The sequence below is a fragment of the Anopheles darlingi genome, chromosome 3 (assembly GCF_943734745.1).
Source record: "Anopheles darlingi chromosome 3, idAnoDarlMG_H_01, whole genome shotgun sequence".
Taxonomy (NCBI): Eukaryota; Metazoa; Arthropoda; class Insecta; order Diptera; family Culicidae; genus Anopheles; species Anopheles darlingi.
This window is the reverse complement of record NC_064875.1, coordinates 23,236,622-23,253,347: the sequence shown is the minus strand read 5'-3', so window position 1 is coordinate 23,253,347 and position 16,726 is coordinate 23,236,622. Positions and strand designations below refer to the sequence as shown.

The window sequence follows — 16,726 nt, the reverse complement described above, 5'->3', positions numbered from 1 at the left end:
ACCATGGCGATCGGTCAATTCGGTTTGGGGATTGATTTTCGAATGCTGCACCGATACTTCAAACGATCCTTTTTCAGGGGGTGGGAGCTGGGAGCGATAAAAATTAATGAGTTGTGCGGTTTTATTGACATGTCGACGCCGTTGGGAGGCCGTTCGATAAGAGAGGGAGGGGGGGGGGGGGGGAAGTAACGGGCCGAGCATTGCGTCTGTATTCAGAGCTATATATTTCAATCCGTTGGAACCATTTTTGGCTCAACAAATATTTGATCGCCTGTCCATTGCAATTGTCATTCGGATTCGGATTGTGCAATAACCTCTTGAACCTAATGGATTTAACTGCAGTGTGTTCATGTTACATCGGATATTAAATTCCATTCCGATATTATATTGATGTTGTGCAATTTCATTGCGAATTAATTTGTTCGCTTAACAAGACATGATCGCATGGTTTCGTTTGTGTCAACAAGCTTAAATTAATTTGTGGCGGGTCTGATAAATGCTGTTCTTATTTACGATATATTCGCGATGGTGCAAATTGGATAACAGTTTAGGCTAGATGAAAGTTTAGTAGTAGACGTGTTATAACTGAACAAATATCAAAGTGAATAATGGAAATTGGACAGTATTTCCTCATCAAGAGTCCTGCTAAAGGCAAGAATGAGTTCTAAAAATCCTAAATAATTTGCAAATGTTTCAAAATCACACTGAATTATGCACAACTCAATTTGGCATAGTTCCAGGTGAATTAAAAAAAATGAGCAGTTGAAAGAAGAAAAACATTTCATCCATTACCGTTTGCAAGATACGAAAAAAGCAAGAACTGGCCAAATGGGACATGATAACATTAGTGCCATACCATATGAACATGACATGAACTGCAAATAATATCCACGTGTTTCAAGGCATATTCAAACTTTAAAATGTTATTTGGACAAATATCCAATTCTAGAAAATCTAGGAAACGAAGTGTTACTGTACACACGAGATATCTGATCATTTAAAGTTATGTGAATGAATTTTGAAACAGAGTTGTACCATTAATTTCAAGATATTACAAAGTTATTGGTAGATACATTACTTTTTTCTGGAAAAACATGGTTTGTTATTAAAAATTCAGTCATAAGTTAACAACTTCAGTTCAATTGATGACGTTTGCCATTCGCCTCCAACATTTCATTAAAATCACCGAAGAGCCAACGCAACCTAAAATTCTGTTTCTGCGAGAAAACAGTTGAATTCCCATTGAGCCATTATTTGGAGTCGCTCGAATGAACCCACACAACAGGCGCACCCCTCACCCGTCTTGTCCTGCTCATGCCATAGAATTGAATTCCCTTAAGGATTTCCTAATTTCCCGAAAATCCAATCAGTAAATGAGCATCAACCTCCCTCCCCCAAAAACGATTGCAAAACAATGGCTCCGGGCGATTGGACGAATAGAATGCAAGATCCTAGCTCCTCAGCAACAATCCACCAGTTCCACCGGATGCTACAGATGCCGCTGCTTCTGCGGTACCGGTCCTATCATCGTCTCTTTTATGACACTCAAATGCTGATGATGCGACAATAAAATTCTATTCTATCGACGGGTGTTTTAGGGTGGAGGGGGTAAGTGGTGGAAGGGGGGAAGCAATTCGTGTAAAGTGCACAACCTACCATTGCAATCGGAACCGGTTTATTGCGTAGCAAGCAGCAGCAACATCGCGCAACGTGATTTTACGGGTTGCCTGAGAACGCTTTAAAGACGCAACGCATCCTGTAGCGCACCAGCGAGCGGAAACGACACTAACGATGATGATGATGATGATGATAGCAGGTGATGATGATGGTGGTTGCGGTGTGTGTATGCGGGTGTGTGTGTGTGTGTGTGCGGTTATCATTCGTCTCCCAGGTGAGCATCTCCATGTGACACCCACCCACAGGGCTTGCACAGCATGCCGAGGATCGCTCCAGAGCAAGTCTCTAAAGCAATTCTGAAACCTTCCCCCCCCAAACCCCTTAAATCACCGGTTACGATGGTAACGTACCCGGGGATGGAATGCTCGCGAGGCAACTGAACCTGATACCGCGAGTGTGGAATGTGAAAGGCAGATAACATGCATCGCGATGGGGGTGAACGTACCAATGGCAGCATCGGCGGCGGCGTTTTCGGGCTGCCTCTTAGATATGCGATTTCGATTTAAGGTAAACGATCTAACAGGTGGCCGGGTGGGGGCGGGGGGATGGGTTCGCGAACGCTCCAAGATGGCAACCGAGAGTACACCACCACCGATCGCTTCTTGGCCATAAGGCAAGAAGCTCATCTTCGGCAGACGAGGGAACAATTTGGATTACTTCATCTCGCTGCATGGCTGCAAGTCATCGTTCTTCAATTTAGTGACTGTCGTGGACACACATACACACATTAGCAGTCGCGATCATAATAACAGTAAGAAGAAGAATAATAACAATCATTACCACTTCCTCTCGCTCTCGCTTTGTCTCTCTCTGTGTTTTCTCGCCACCCCTTGGATTATCAAAAACCAGACATTGATCGAACATCTCCATGCGGTTGTCGGTGACCGGCAGCCAACGACCCGCAGAGGAAGTGTGACCTTCAGCATCAGCCACATTTAGCACCACCGGACACCACACGAGATATCGCGGTTCGCGATGTTACCTCTTCTGTGTCTTATTTTTAGTGCTCGATGAAGTAATCGCCGGCGAAGAGTTTGTCAGAGCTTTGTGTGTATGCACCATAGCAGCAACAGCAACAGCAGCAGCTACCCCTCACCTCATCATCTCGCTCCTTCCCCGCTAATAATCACGCAATCGCTTTAGAGGACACAAAAAGCCTCAAGAATGACAGCAAACAATCAAACCCCGAAAAGGTAGGTAGAGAAACTAAGAAGCATGAAGAAGAACCGCGTGTCTCTCTCCCTCATTAATGGCCGGTTTAATGGGGCTGGTCGACGTGCGCCAAAAGTGTGCCCCCCCGGGGGGCCTTTTTGATACTTTGCTGGCGCGTTAAAACGCATTTGCTTATGGTTTCATTGTTGCACACGCGCCTCGTCGTCCGCCACAGTGTTGTATCCGGCGGAAGATTTAAATGGAATTAAAAGACATATCACGCGACCACAACATGCACACACGCACACATACCACGCACGCACACATGCCACGCTCGAACGTTGCGATTATGTTTCATTAATTTACAAGTTCACTGCTAAACGCGCATAATTACATAATGCTGCCGCTGCTGTTGCTGCTGAGTGTGCGACTTCCATGCGGCACCGGCCACCACAATCGCTTTCCCATGCGCCGGCGGGGGTGGTGGTGGGTTTTGAGTGGGTGCTTCAACAATTTATGATTGCACTCCCCCCTCCCCCGGGGGGTACTAGACCCCTTTCCGTCCGGTAAAGTCTGCATGCGAACATTACGCGCATGAATGCGTGTGAAGTGCCGAGGGGGAGGGGGGTAGGGGGGTTTGCGTGCTTTGCCACTCCCTCAAAATGTACAACATATAAGCCATGTATTAGGGACGTGGGGAACAACTTGTACAGCACCTCTCGTGGCGTGGCGCGGTCATTGGACGATCGCCCGAAGCACGAGTTGCACCCCGCCATGATTGTTCCTTCCATAACCTCAAAACGGGGGTTTGTTGCTTTCCTCCATAACCTCAAAAATGTACCAACAAAATTTTACTTCGCGCTTTTCGGGATAAAATGGCGCATGGATGCCACACGTGAACGTTTCTAATGTTGATAACAGAGGCCCAATAGCAAAAACACACGATGTTTATGCTCCGGTTGGCTTTATCGTGAGCATAAATAACTGGGGAGTATGTACAATGCCTAGCAACACGACTACGCCACTTTAAAACTTAAATCCTAAATGAAAATTCCGTTGCAAAATCGGCATGTAACTGACTTTCCGCCACACATAAATGGAAAAAGGGACACCTAAACCGACACTCGAGCCACTGTTTGGAATGGAAACTCCCCAAACTCCTCTCTCTGTCTCTCCCTTAACTCCATTCCTGGATTAGAAGCTTTCAATTCAGGATGTTTCATTACAAACCAGCTGCAACCTCGCAGCAAATGGGTACACCGCTACGGCGGAAAATTGTGGAAAATATAAACAAATGTTGGCTCGCTCCTGCCTCCCCTCACTTTATACTGCTCCCCCTGTTCTCCACCTAGAAAGGGGTTAGTAATCATTTTTATTTCCTGAACCGCGCGGGACCGCGTGTGTCCCTTTTTCCCATTAAACGCATGGGGAGCTTGAGGACTATAGATGGTCTAGCTGACGGACTGGCTGACTGGTGATGATGGTCATGATGAAACGTTCAACACCAGTGCCCTCTCCGCTCCCTCCGGGGGCCCTTTTGCTTAAATGCTCACTGGGACTGTTAATTAAAGTCTATTGCTTTTCGCAGCCACCAGTTCCGCAGCATCATAAACCACCAGACCACACCAGCAGCAGCAACGCTGGTACGCCACAACACGCCATAGACTGCAGCGAAAAGCACGTGTGTGTGTTCCATGCATGCGTGAATGTGTGTGGGAAAATGTAAAAAAGGAATCCGTACGAAAGGATTTTGCAGCAGAAGCGCGTGGATCGTGTTTATTTTTTTTTTAATGAAAATTGCTGTGCGGCACGCGGTGGCGGCATTTTCCCAGCAGACCGCCGCTCCTTCTGTCCTGTTGGCTTCCCTGTACCACCTCATCCCATCCCCCACCCTCGGATCATGAGGATATGAAACCGCAAGCGCTCCAACGGTCCAAACTGGTGGCCGGTGGCGAGGAACAAACGCACAAAAGCCCTCCTGTGGCCGTCAAAAGCCCTTCCCCTGCCTCGTTCTTTGCATAAAAATTGGTTCAAAAACACTCAAAGCAATCCAACAACGAGAGAGAGAGAGAAGAGACAAAAAAAAAACCGAGGAAAACATAACAAAACGGCTTATGCTCAACATTAAGGTGGAACAATCTGTTCGTGCTCACCGGGATGGAATAATCGAAAGTCACCGAACCCCTCTCGCGTCATTGCTCGCGCTGCTGAGCCACGATCGAGGTGTCTGCAAGGGAGGCGATCGTGTCGTTTTCGTGTTTCCCCTGTTTTAAACCACTATCCGGTGTCGATGGCTTTTGGGTAACTTTCAATTTCTAGATGCGTTAGATTGCATCGTGGCTTCGATTCGATTCGAGCGTTGAAATATTGTCATGCATCGATGCCCCTACCCACCGATGCTACCACCTTTAAACATCGAAGCGAGAAAGGTTTTTGATGAATAAAAAAAAACGAAACTCCGTCCGGAAGTTCCTTTCTAGCTCTTTATCCTCGTATGTTTCTGGTCCCAGACACACACACACACACACACGCGCAGTACGGGGTCGTTGCACAAATTATCGGTTGCGCATTGCACCCCGGAAAGTCAGCATCAAAAACGGGGGAAAAAAAACGAAAACAAAAAGCGCGAGCAACGCGCGTGCACTAATTCCGCAGCCGAGCATAAGGGCGGAGATAGTGGATAGTGCTATTCATCATGTTTAACGACGTTATAGTCGCGGTCCAAATGGATGGACAGGAGCATACGCGGTGATGGCACACCTTTTGGTGTGCGAATTGGTAAAAAATCACTCAATTCGAGCCTGACTTACGCGGTTGGGGATCCTTTTGAAGGATGGTGTTGATGCTTGCTGCTACCGTTTTCGTTTGGCAGGATGCCTTTTTGTGTGGCCTCACACGCGCACACACAGACACACACTGTTGGACGATTGATTCAACGAAATTGATAATCCGTTTTTTTTTGTTTTCTGCAGATTTCAAACGCTGGTACACAGCAGCTGGAAAAAAGGAGAAAAGAGGAAAAGCATTGATGGTAACTGTGTCCGAAAGCCCGTTGATAATGGATGCGTTGTGACGCGTTGAAACGTAACAGATGGTGCGGCGAGGCGAGAGCATAGTGTGTGTGTATGTGTGTGATCAATTATGAGTAGCATCCGAATGGTTAACTTGATTGGATTAAAAATATTGATTTTTTACGATTGATTGGTTCTTGGGGATTTTGCTGTTATTTTCGCTATACAAATATTTACCTCTAGCCGTAACGTCTATAATTATTGTAAATGGGAAAAGCAAATAAACTGATAATATGATTACAGATTTTTTACTGCTGCTATAGTGCGAGTAATGTAAATATTAATCAATCAATTTTCAAAATCAATTTTATGTTTAAGGTAGGGCGTCGGTATTTTATTGTAATTCTTTGCATTTTCTTTTTACAATTTTTTATTAGTGCTTATCCTTTCAAGAGTATGGTGTAAAATTTTGGGATCAATCAAAGCTAAACTGACAAAGATATTGATTTTTGAAAATCCACCTTTCATATAAGGCATGTCGCGACTTTGAATCGCGTTTCCCAAAACCAACGTTTTCAAATCCGGTTCCGATCGTAGCATAATTTGTATACTATTTTTCAGGTACCCTTAAGTTTTTATAAAAGTTGTTGATACCTTTTTTACATAATTTTTTTATGCTCATTGTTTGAGGCAATATCGACAAAAAACATAACTTTTTCAACTTTAAAAATCTGCCAAAATTTTAAAAATTGGAAATTCAACAAAAAATCGACGAGGCTACCTGGATAAACTTATATTCTAACAAAAAAATATTGATATGTATATTTCTGACGACCCGGCACTTGGCTACGATGGGCACCGCAAAAAGTACATTTTTGCGAACTTGCCTTTCTAGATTGGATCCCATGAACGTAGTTTGGAATAAATCTTCCCCAAAACACGACTAAATATTCTTGAAAATTTGCATTCACTTGAAATAATAAAGTTGAATGGTTTTTTCCTCTAAAAATCGTCAAAAAGAAGCCTAAAGTAACAGGGGCCTTTTAATCGAAAGAAAATTCATGTTCAAATCAATCGGCTCGTGGATGAAATGGTTTTATTTTGTTTAGTTGATAGATTACGGGCGGAGCCGTATTTAAGATTGCATTGGTTAACTTGTTACATATTGTAAATAAAAATCACTATCACAAACCGTTAACGGAAGATTCCGTTCAAGTAATAATCATAAAAATCTTATAAAAAGTTGCTCAGTTGCAACCGATTTAATGCAGATAGATAATCGTCCTTCAATTCGTTCCCTTTTGCTTCTTTCAAAAGCGCAATCACTAACAGCACTAACTCTGCACAGGAATTCGAAAGCTCAAACTACTCCGCGCATTTTCCGCATTTCATTATTCAATGCTCTGTACAAGCATTCTTGGTATTCCGATCCACTGCACTCAGATTTAGAAAAGAAAAAAAAATCAACTGCACTTTATTCATTGAATGACGCTTGTGGAACTTCACTCCACAGCGTTCATTTTATCGGCAAAAAGTCGATTAGAAAAGTATCCCCCGACCGAAGAGCGACCACGCTGCAACTGATCAATGATGCTGCGTCCCTGGGCCGCAGGTCATGAAACGATAACTACGCTACTAAAATAACGGCTGCTTTGTACTAAAATAACGGCTGCTTTGGGTTGTGGCAATTAATTATGCATTCGTTGCCAGTTCCTCAGGCTACTTCAAGCAGTTCCAAAAAGGGGGGTTGTTGCTGGAGGATCTTTATATCCATCGTCGTGGAACGCACTTCGACGATCTTAAGACTCCACCAGAACGTTGCTGACCGAACGAAATGCACCACAACGAACAAAGCACGGCCACGCCGGGTTATGGATGGATTGTGCATATTTATGCACTCTAATGGCGTCGGCACTCGGCTTGCAAACGGCCGTGAGGTTGAACTTTGAGCGGTAGAAATGTAAAACTGGTCAAACTACACCGACCGAGCAACTCGAGCAAAAACCAAGCACGATCCTTGGGATAATCCGTTCGCTGGTTGATTATACCGTTGCCCCGGTGCCCCGGTGCCGGTGCCGATGCCGGTATATCCTTTCACTCCGACTCCAGCAATTCACAATACGATCGGGGTACTACTCTCATGCCATGATTTCCATTCCATGCGCACGATGCAAGCGCCCAAAAGCAGTGCTGCACTCTTCGAGGCAAGGGCAAAAAGTCGATCCAGACAACAGCACAACAACAGCAAATAGCAAAAAAAAAAAGGTTCAAATCCTGGAGTTCACTCAAGCTACTCGCATCATCCTTGATGCGAACGCTCGCTCAACGGGAACAATGGAGGAGAGCTCCTGGTTTTGCTTGGCAAACTATAGACCATGCCATGCCGGTGCCATGGTCCGGGCATCATAGACTCAACCTATCACGGTTCCCGGCTTTCCTCCGTTCCACATGAACACAGCTTTCGAGATGCACTCGAGCGAGCGCCCATGCACCGTGATGCGTCTCATTCATCCTGTCCAACCTCGAACTCAAAGGAAGCAACTGGCGGCCGAAGCGATCCCAAAAATGACCAACAAACAATGCTGCTGCTGGTCTGGTCCGGTCCGGACCCTGCATCGACAAAAACTGCATCGTTCTTGCGCCTTCGGATCAAACCTCGGTAGGACCCTCTACCGTGTTCGTGTCCTGTCCGGAACCAGCACCACTCCCAGTGGACAAGGACGACGACGACGCACGACGAATGTCCCCTTAAGCGATTGTCTGGATGCTAATTTAATTAAAACGGTTCGGCTTTATCGGATGCTCTGCGTCCTGTGCTGCGCTTTCCTCGCATTGCTGCACCTCCGATGGCAGGGTGGAATAAAAGAGAGAAAGAGAGAGAGCGAGCCTCCCAGGAGTCACGCCAGGCGTACAACCGACCATTGACCTGAAATCTGATCTTCCACCCAGGAAGGATCTGGATCCTTGTAGGCGAGCACGGAAGTAGCACCACCACCACCACCAGCACCAGCTCCCTTGGGGCCTGCTGCAGGGGGAATGTAATGGAAGTGTGAAAATGGCCACCGGATGCTGGCCGGGTCATGGGAGCCTCGTCCTCTCGGTTCCTCGCTACCGTACAAAGTAGCAACAGTAACAAGGTCAAAGGTTAATTGGTACCCCCAGGGAGGATCCTTGGTAGAGCTAAAGAAAAAAAAGGGGGCCATCCAGTAGCGCTATCGTCCCCGCGCTGGGGGCCCCCGGGATGAACTGCTTTCATTATTATTATTCCAACGTTCGCTTCGCTCCATCGTTCATTCGGATCTTTTATCCTTTCCTTTTTTTTGTGCTTGCAATTTCGAACTCAAAGCAGCCGTTATCTCGTTTATCTCGTTCGGAAGGGCCGAGTGGGCGAATCGAGCGAAACAGATAAAGTGAAGCAAAGCAGAAAAGGACCCACAGACCAGAGAGAGAGAGAGAGAAAGAGCCTTAACTACGTTCCATGCCTCTCTTGCATATTGATGCTGTTGTTTTGCGTGAGACACTTCTTTTTTGTCGTCCTGATTTATCCGGGCGGCTAAATGCTCATCCATGATGTTACGGCGCGTTATGATCTTTCCTCTGTCTCGCCGGGTCACGGTTCAGTGACCACACCAGACCGTGCAGCAAGGAATTCAATTTGTGCCCTGTAAGGCTTGGACTCATTTCTTCGTTGGTTTGTTGCTGGCGTTTTTTCTTTTCTTCCACGGAAATCTCTCAACAATTCCCAGGCGCAACAGGATTGCAGAGGGAAATCTTATGGAAAAAGGAAAGGGAGCATGGGAAGAGAAGAAAAAACAATTTGCGAAGAATAAATTAAAAATATGCTTCACCGGCGAACAAAAGACGTACGGAAGGGTTGTGGTATTGTAGTGAAAATGAGGGAAGGGAGTAAACGAGGGATGTACTTTAAGATCTGGAACGGAGCAATGAGCAATATGTTTGCGATTTAAAGAAGCGTATCAGAAAAATGCTTAGTAGAACAGTTGTCCTGTTAGTACCAACGATTGATGAGCTTTCTCATGCAATGCTTCAAGATCCTTTGGGCAACGACTTCTTGAAGTCATGATTAGGCTAAATGAATGCATTGAAGTGAAATAAATTGTCTATTGAACTACATTCTCAAATTCAAGAGAATAACAAGTCCATAACTCATTCCATAGTTATTGTGCTCCAATTGCTGCAGAGCGAAGACGAAGAAAACGTTTCTGACTTGAGACTAATGTCTAATCAATAACTTAATGTAAGACAGTGTCCATAGTACGTTCTGCACCTCTTCCCCAATCCTACTACGAATGTTGTAGTGCAAGATTGATTGCTTTCCCCAACTATGTAGCGTCCCAATGTCCAAGAATTGAAATGCCTTTCGGAAGGTACATTGTATACCCAATACCTTTCCTAGAGAAAATGGTCTCCAGGACAGTAGCTCCGGAAGTCCACAGCAGGTACGTAGGGGAAGCGAACCAGAACTATCAATTGTGTAGCTCCGAAAAGTCTTAGAAGCTTAGAACCATATGCAAAGCCACGAAGCTCCATTCCAGGATCCTCAGACATTCATCGCCGACACCGACTGTCCTGCGACGAAAACGGTTGCTTTTACTCCATCACAATTCCATACACAAAGCATACATTCCAGTGTTGCAGAATGGTTTGGCAGAAGCCAAACTTTGTCGGTAAACCCTCACCTGTCCTGGCCAGTTCTCGCTAGCTTGTGTGTGTTTGGTCACATTATGTATTTATGGAGATGGCAACGAGATGACCATCGTAGTTGGTGTGTACCTGCACCTGCCGCCCTGCAGCCCTCCCCAAAAACTGTCTGTAGGTCAGCATTAAATTAATTCGTTCTTTCTAAGGGGGGCAGGCGAGAAAAGCTTGACGTATCTGCCCGCACAGGTATCGGTATGCCCGTAGGTCCATGGGACCACCCCTTCGAAACCATAAGCCACCTCGATGGCATCTCGATGGTGCAGCCGGATTCAGAAGAAACGTCCGGAAGGTATACGCTAGCGTACCATGGCGAGATATCCTTTAAGGTATCCCCATCGCAAGCGGGAGATTGCTTCATTCCGGTAGCCCCGGGAAAGCGAAAGCGTAGAGCGTAAGAACACATCCCTGGGGGGGTGGGAGGGTGGCGCACGACGTTGATTCATGCTCACTGTACCGTGAACCTCTTGGGTGGTCTCTGGGTGAAGGCTAGAAGAGGAGGGAACAGGCAACAACAAAAAATGGACTCCCCAGACACACACACACACACACACACAGACAAGCTGCCATTGCGTCTGGTCTGGACCGGAGAAGAAAAAAAAGCCTAGAGAGGAGGGAGAGAAGATGGTGCTCCCCATACCCCTGCCCCTCCCTCTGCCTACCCTCCTACGTCTCCCACGTACGTACGAACGAAGAAGGGATCGTTATCTATCATCATTTTCTTTGTTTCATTGAGTGGATTTCCCGGTTACGCCAACTTTCGGACTTCCGTAAATGACACTTCCATCGTACCGGAACCGGGACAGGAAATGCGGAAAATGGCGTAGCGGGTGAGCGCGAAGGTGGGTGGCGAGGCGTACACTGCCACCACCTTCTCACCCGAATCGCTCTTCGTGGTTCATTTGGTTCGTTGTGATGCCGGCGGCATGTGGCCGAGGCCGGGGGGTCCAGCGTACGGATGGTTGGCCACAGGCGTCGGTCACATTATCTCCTTCGTAGCGTCAAGCTCCACGACCACCACGAATGGGGGTGTGTGCGAGTCTGTTGGACGAAATGGAAATGTCAACCGAATCGCCGAACGAAACGCCTTCGCAACAGATCCGTCGTCGTCGTTGCATAATTTAATTTTTCCCCCTCGTCCCAGCTTTCTCCTTCACTCCAGCAGCAGCCAGTAGTCAGCTATGGCATCTCACTTGCCCCGGTGCTCCCCTATCTCTATCCTATCTCTCATATCGCATCCTTTTTTTTCCCAGCGAAAAGGCGTACGCCAACTTTTCCACTTCTTCAGCGACAGCCCTCGCCAGGATACGTGAAGGGCACCGGAAAGACCACCAGCAACACCAGTAGCAACCGGTCATCATCTGCCTGTTGACCACACACACACACACAGCTCAACGATTCAACCGTGGGGTTGGTTTGAAATTTATTAAGGTAAAAGCGAATCATAACCTCACACCGGGCGTGCGTATCGGTCGTGGACCCGGTGGTAGGTTATTAAGGCAGGACGCATCCTCACACACACACACACTAGTGGCCTTCTGCAGTTGATGGTTTTCTGAGGGATTTTGTTTCTCGCCCTTTTTCCCGTTTTTTTTTGTTTTCTTCGCCTCCTGGTGGTGGCATTTACGCTGCTGGCCGCTCCCACCGATTATGACCGTGAGCTCACCGGAAAAGCGGATGGAAAATCTACTTAGCCCCGGCAGCTGACCAGCGGGAACGGATTCCACCTTCTTCTGTTCAGCACCGGCAGCAGCAATAGCGGTATGTTTTGTAAGGATGAAAATGCTTATCGCATTAAATTATGTGGCTCAACTCGTTGATTACTAGCAGTGCGCCGCACTGAGTGCTTAATGATGCCATGGCACCAAGGCTACGGCACCGGAAGGTAGACGGGGATCATTTTTTATGTTAATCATATCTGTGGACACGAGAGGACCTGGTAGTGGTCTGCTGCTTTGCTGGATAAGAGAGAGCGATTAATTCAATCGAATTCAAACTCATCCATCATGCCGATTATGTTGCAATCGCCAGCGGAGGATTGCGTTTGCGACTCGCTTGCAAAACTTGCTCTTCCCCGTTCTTCAGGACTGGCCGTTCTTTGACATCGTTTCGTTTGAGAATCCTTCTCCTTTTTTATTCCCAATTTCTGGATTCAAATTGCATTATCTTCCGGGCAGATGATTCCGATATCCTCCGTAATTACTGACAAAGAAGCTGATGCCCCTCCCCGTTCTGCTCGACTTCCAATAGACATGAACCCCTCAGAACAGCAAGTGATAAGCCCTCTTATCGCTCTTATCGCGTCTCGAGTGCATCCCGGTAAAAAGAGCCGGGTCTCGAGTCGCTTGTCCCGTGCAGCATATGCGATGATAAATGGAAATCGTTAGCCAGTTTATTAGCAAACACTTCCTCTCTCGCGGAGTCCGGCCGCGGAGGGGGGGAGATAAATGATGAGCCATCATTAGTTTGTACTCTTTTATGCTGATTGATAGATTCATCCGATCCCCGGGTCCGATGCCGGCAGCCGCTCCACGACGGAGCTCTCCACAGGGGATATCTTCCGATATCGTTCCAATGAATTGGCAAAACTGGTTCAGAAGCTGGCTCGCCGGGGTGGGCGGAATTGAAACGGTTGATTAATCTCACCCCTCCCCCCCTCCACCCCAGGCCTGCGCTGCCGCATATGCAGCCGGAACCATTAATCAAACCACGAGATGCCAACATTTTGATGCCATTTTGGAGGGTACAATCAATTACTGTACTGTGTAGGGATCTAATGCGATGTTTAAAGGTGTGTGGCCAAGTCCGAAAGAGAGTTATAAACGTATGTAGAGCGAGAGATAAATACCATTTTTTGATCAGGTAAAACCTGAACTTGAACTTGAAGATCGATTTAGACAAAAAAAAGAATAAAAAATGCAGCAAAAGTAAGATCTGTATCATGTTGCTCGCTTGCTAAACCTTTTACTTGGAATGTATTTTAAGAAGCAACAAGCTTCGAAAGATGGTCACTTCTTCCCTCTCTCTCTCTCTTTCTCACAGAACCTCGCAGACCAATTGCTGGATTGTATTCGGGAACTAACAGCAACAGCAGCACCGAGCGCAAGAACAGGAACGCTGGCACCTGCTGGCAGAACCTGTTGGTCTGCCGCGCTCTAACCCCCTCGCCTCCACACACCCCACATATGCCGCGCCAATACCATATGATTATGAATCTCGACGCGGCGTCCTGCGGTCCGCCGACCCGACATCCAGAATCCGAAAAACCGCGCAGAAAACAAAATTATAAACCTCCACCGATCTGACCGCATCACAGCACACACACGCACAGGCACACACATGAAGACACACAACCCATGGGGACGGTGGACCGGTTCGTCGAAACGCTTCGCCACCGGGGGGAGGTCACTGAACCGAAGCCCGGGCGGTGACGGTGGCTAAAGTTCTTGCCAAACCGGCCCCAGTTTCCTCCCGATACAACAGATGACCTGCGGTCGGGGCCGCTGCCGCTGTTGGACGAACACCTATATGTATATCTATTTGCGCCGGAATCCAGAATCCAAACAGAAGGAACGCACTTCCCGGGAATGTTGAGCTTCGTTTGAACTTCCTTCACTTCAGATTCCACTCCGACATACCTGTCGTGCTGTGCAGTTCATTTGGCAGTCTATAGAGTGTGACCTGCGACGTGACAAATTGTCTCGCAAACAAACTCTACAACGCCACTATAACGGGACCTCGAAGGTCCAGAAAGGTCGTTGTCACCGACGCCGAACGACGGAGAAGTGGCGAAAGGGAAGTGTCCAAGGAGCCACGGTCCGAATCCGCCGCCGAAGTGCCGAAACGCTCCCGTAACATGCCGTATTCGCGTATTCAAAATTATGCTAATCAGCGAGACACCACCATCAGCCGCTGCCGCGCCTGATATCCCAAAGACTCCCGTCGAATATGCCGAGATTAACTTACTTATGCTCGCGTTAGGTGTTCGCCAGTGTTCTTGTTGTTGGTAGGACCGAGCGGGGACGGGGGGGATTCGGGCCCTGTAGGAACAGCGAAAATTAAAGGCAAAACTTTATACCCTGGGCCCCTGAAACTGGGTATGGAAAATGGCGCCAGAGAACTTAATTGCCAAACCGAAGCGCGCCCGGGAGTGGCGCTTCTCTTATTGCGGAGGTATGTCCGAAACGGCAACGACAACAACAAAAAAAGGAAGGAGGAGAGTGAGAGAAAAAAAAATGCTGGTAATTTCACCGAGGTCCTAATTCCTGTTCGTTTCGTTGATAATTTGGTTGGCTGATTACGCGCGCGCCTTGTACCGTCGCCCGGCGCTTGATGCTACCCCAGCTGCAAGTAGCCAGCGTTGTCCTGTCTGCGTTGCCTTTTGCGCATTTGCTCTGTGCACCAAGGATCGTTGGATTGGATACCAGATTTTTTTTTAGCAATACATTGACATTGGCAAGTGGATTCGCGCGGCATATTGTCGTAGCAATATTCTCGCGAACACAAGTGAAAAGCGTTCCGCAGTGTTGTAATGAAGAAAGCGCACGCGAGGAAATGCTAACAGAAAAATCTACTTTTTTCGCTTTCCCCAACACACACACACACATGCATACAAGGGTGACATAACGTGCGTAGTGGGAGGTGATGATATGCTACCGAACTCTGGAACTGGAAGACGTTCCGGTGAAAAGTCTGTTTGCTAAGCAGCAGCAGCAGCAGCAGCAACCGATGTTGTGTCACGCAAGAGCTGCGAAAACATCTTAAAATCCCCCGCAAAGCTTCTCATTAAAAGCAACCGAAGCGTGTACTACGCTACGCTAAACAGACCAAACACACACACGCCTCATGACACCACACTGTCTCCGGTGTCTATGGGAGCTTCCTAATCTACCGTGAACCCACCCGCAGCATGGTAACGACCTTCGCTATTTTCGCGGAAAGAAAAGTGAAAGAGGGTGGCGACAGGTAGGAGGAGTCGAGTCTCTTATCTCTCCGTCGCTCTATCTCGCCGCACGGCGAAAAAAAAAGGTATGCGACACGCATCGTCGATCTATGCGGTAAGTTATGATGGATTCAATTAACGAGTACCATACTGCACTCCTGATGCTACACACTCACGGTGCACACACGAGACCACAGAAGCCGCATCTCGCTTATCGGTTAGCCACAAAATGTTGGTTAACCGGGTCGCGGCTCGCGTAACCTGACGCTTATTAGCCTGACGATGAATGGACATTGAGCGTTGGAGCGTTTGGCGTGATTGACGCCACGCTACGTGGCGCCAAACTTTGCTAAACTTTTCTGATTAGCTGGAAAACATACATCTCCGTGCCTGCAGCATCCTTGTCATTATATCATTTGCATTGCTGAAAGGATCTGTTGATATCCAGATGTCATGTTGCACACTTCATATCATCAAACTTCATTCATTTAATAGTTTATCTAATTTACGGACGCTGAGACTTATCAAGTACTTATACATTCATAGTTAGTGTATATGAAAGTAAATTTACGTAAAAGTAAATTTGTGTTCTAGATAGATTTCATGAGTATTCCTTGAAATGAATGCATGAAACATACAAAGATGTTGAACATCTTTGATGTTTGATCATTTGATCTTTGATGTTTGATCATTTGATACATTTGATCATATGAACAGCGATGCAAGAGTTCAAATTATGTGAAGCAGAGTAGTTTGGAAAAGATTTTCAATAACAGTATATGCCTGCAGACCAATCTCTTTAAAATGTAAAATCAATTTTTCCATCTACTCCACCTTAAATCCATCCCGGAACCCTCTATGGACCCTTCCTTCCATGGTGAATGAAAAAATCCATCCACCCCAAAATGTCCTTAGGATGGTGTGTCAGGTCAGAGCATCCACACCCGCTCCACAAAAACCCATCTCGAAGCGCACATCGTCAACACATCATCAACTGGCCGGCCGGCTGGCTGGCTGGCCGGTCGCTGGCATGCTGGCATGCTAGTTGGTCGGTCTCTCTCTCTCTCTCTCTCTCGGTCAGGAAGCGAACCTAACGAAACATCCTGTGCTCTAACGCGCTCGGGGTGTGCAACACTACATCCCACCTGATGATCATTATCACCATCAACAACAAGGTTGCTCCTTGATCCTCCCGTAGCAAAAGCCAAACGGACGTCGACGACGA

At 47.1% G+C, this 16,726-nt stretch overlaps 1 protein-coding gene across 2 annotated transcripts in view; it reads right to left on the bottom strand.

Annotated features, from left to right (window-relative positions):
* LOC125956585 (Ig-like and fibronectin type-III domain-containing protein 1) overlaps nucleotides 1-16,726 on the bottom strand; it is a 104,106-nt gene that overhangs the window by 78,328 nt on the left and 9,052 nt on the right. For both annotated transcript variants that reach the window (XM_049688620.1, XM_049688621.1), the window contains exon 3: nucleotides 5,640-5,825. The gene's annotated coding sequence lies outside the window, so the exon portion shown is untranslated. The remainder of the gene's footprint in view (nucleotides 1-5,639; nucleotides 5,826-16,726) is intronic.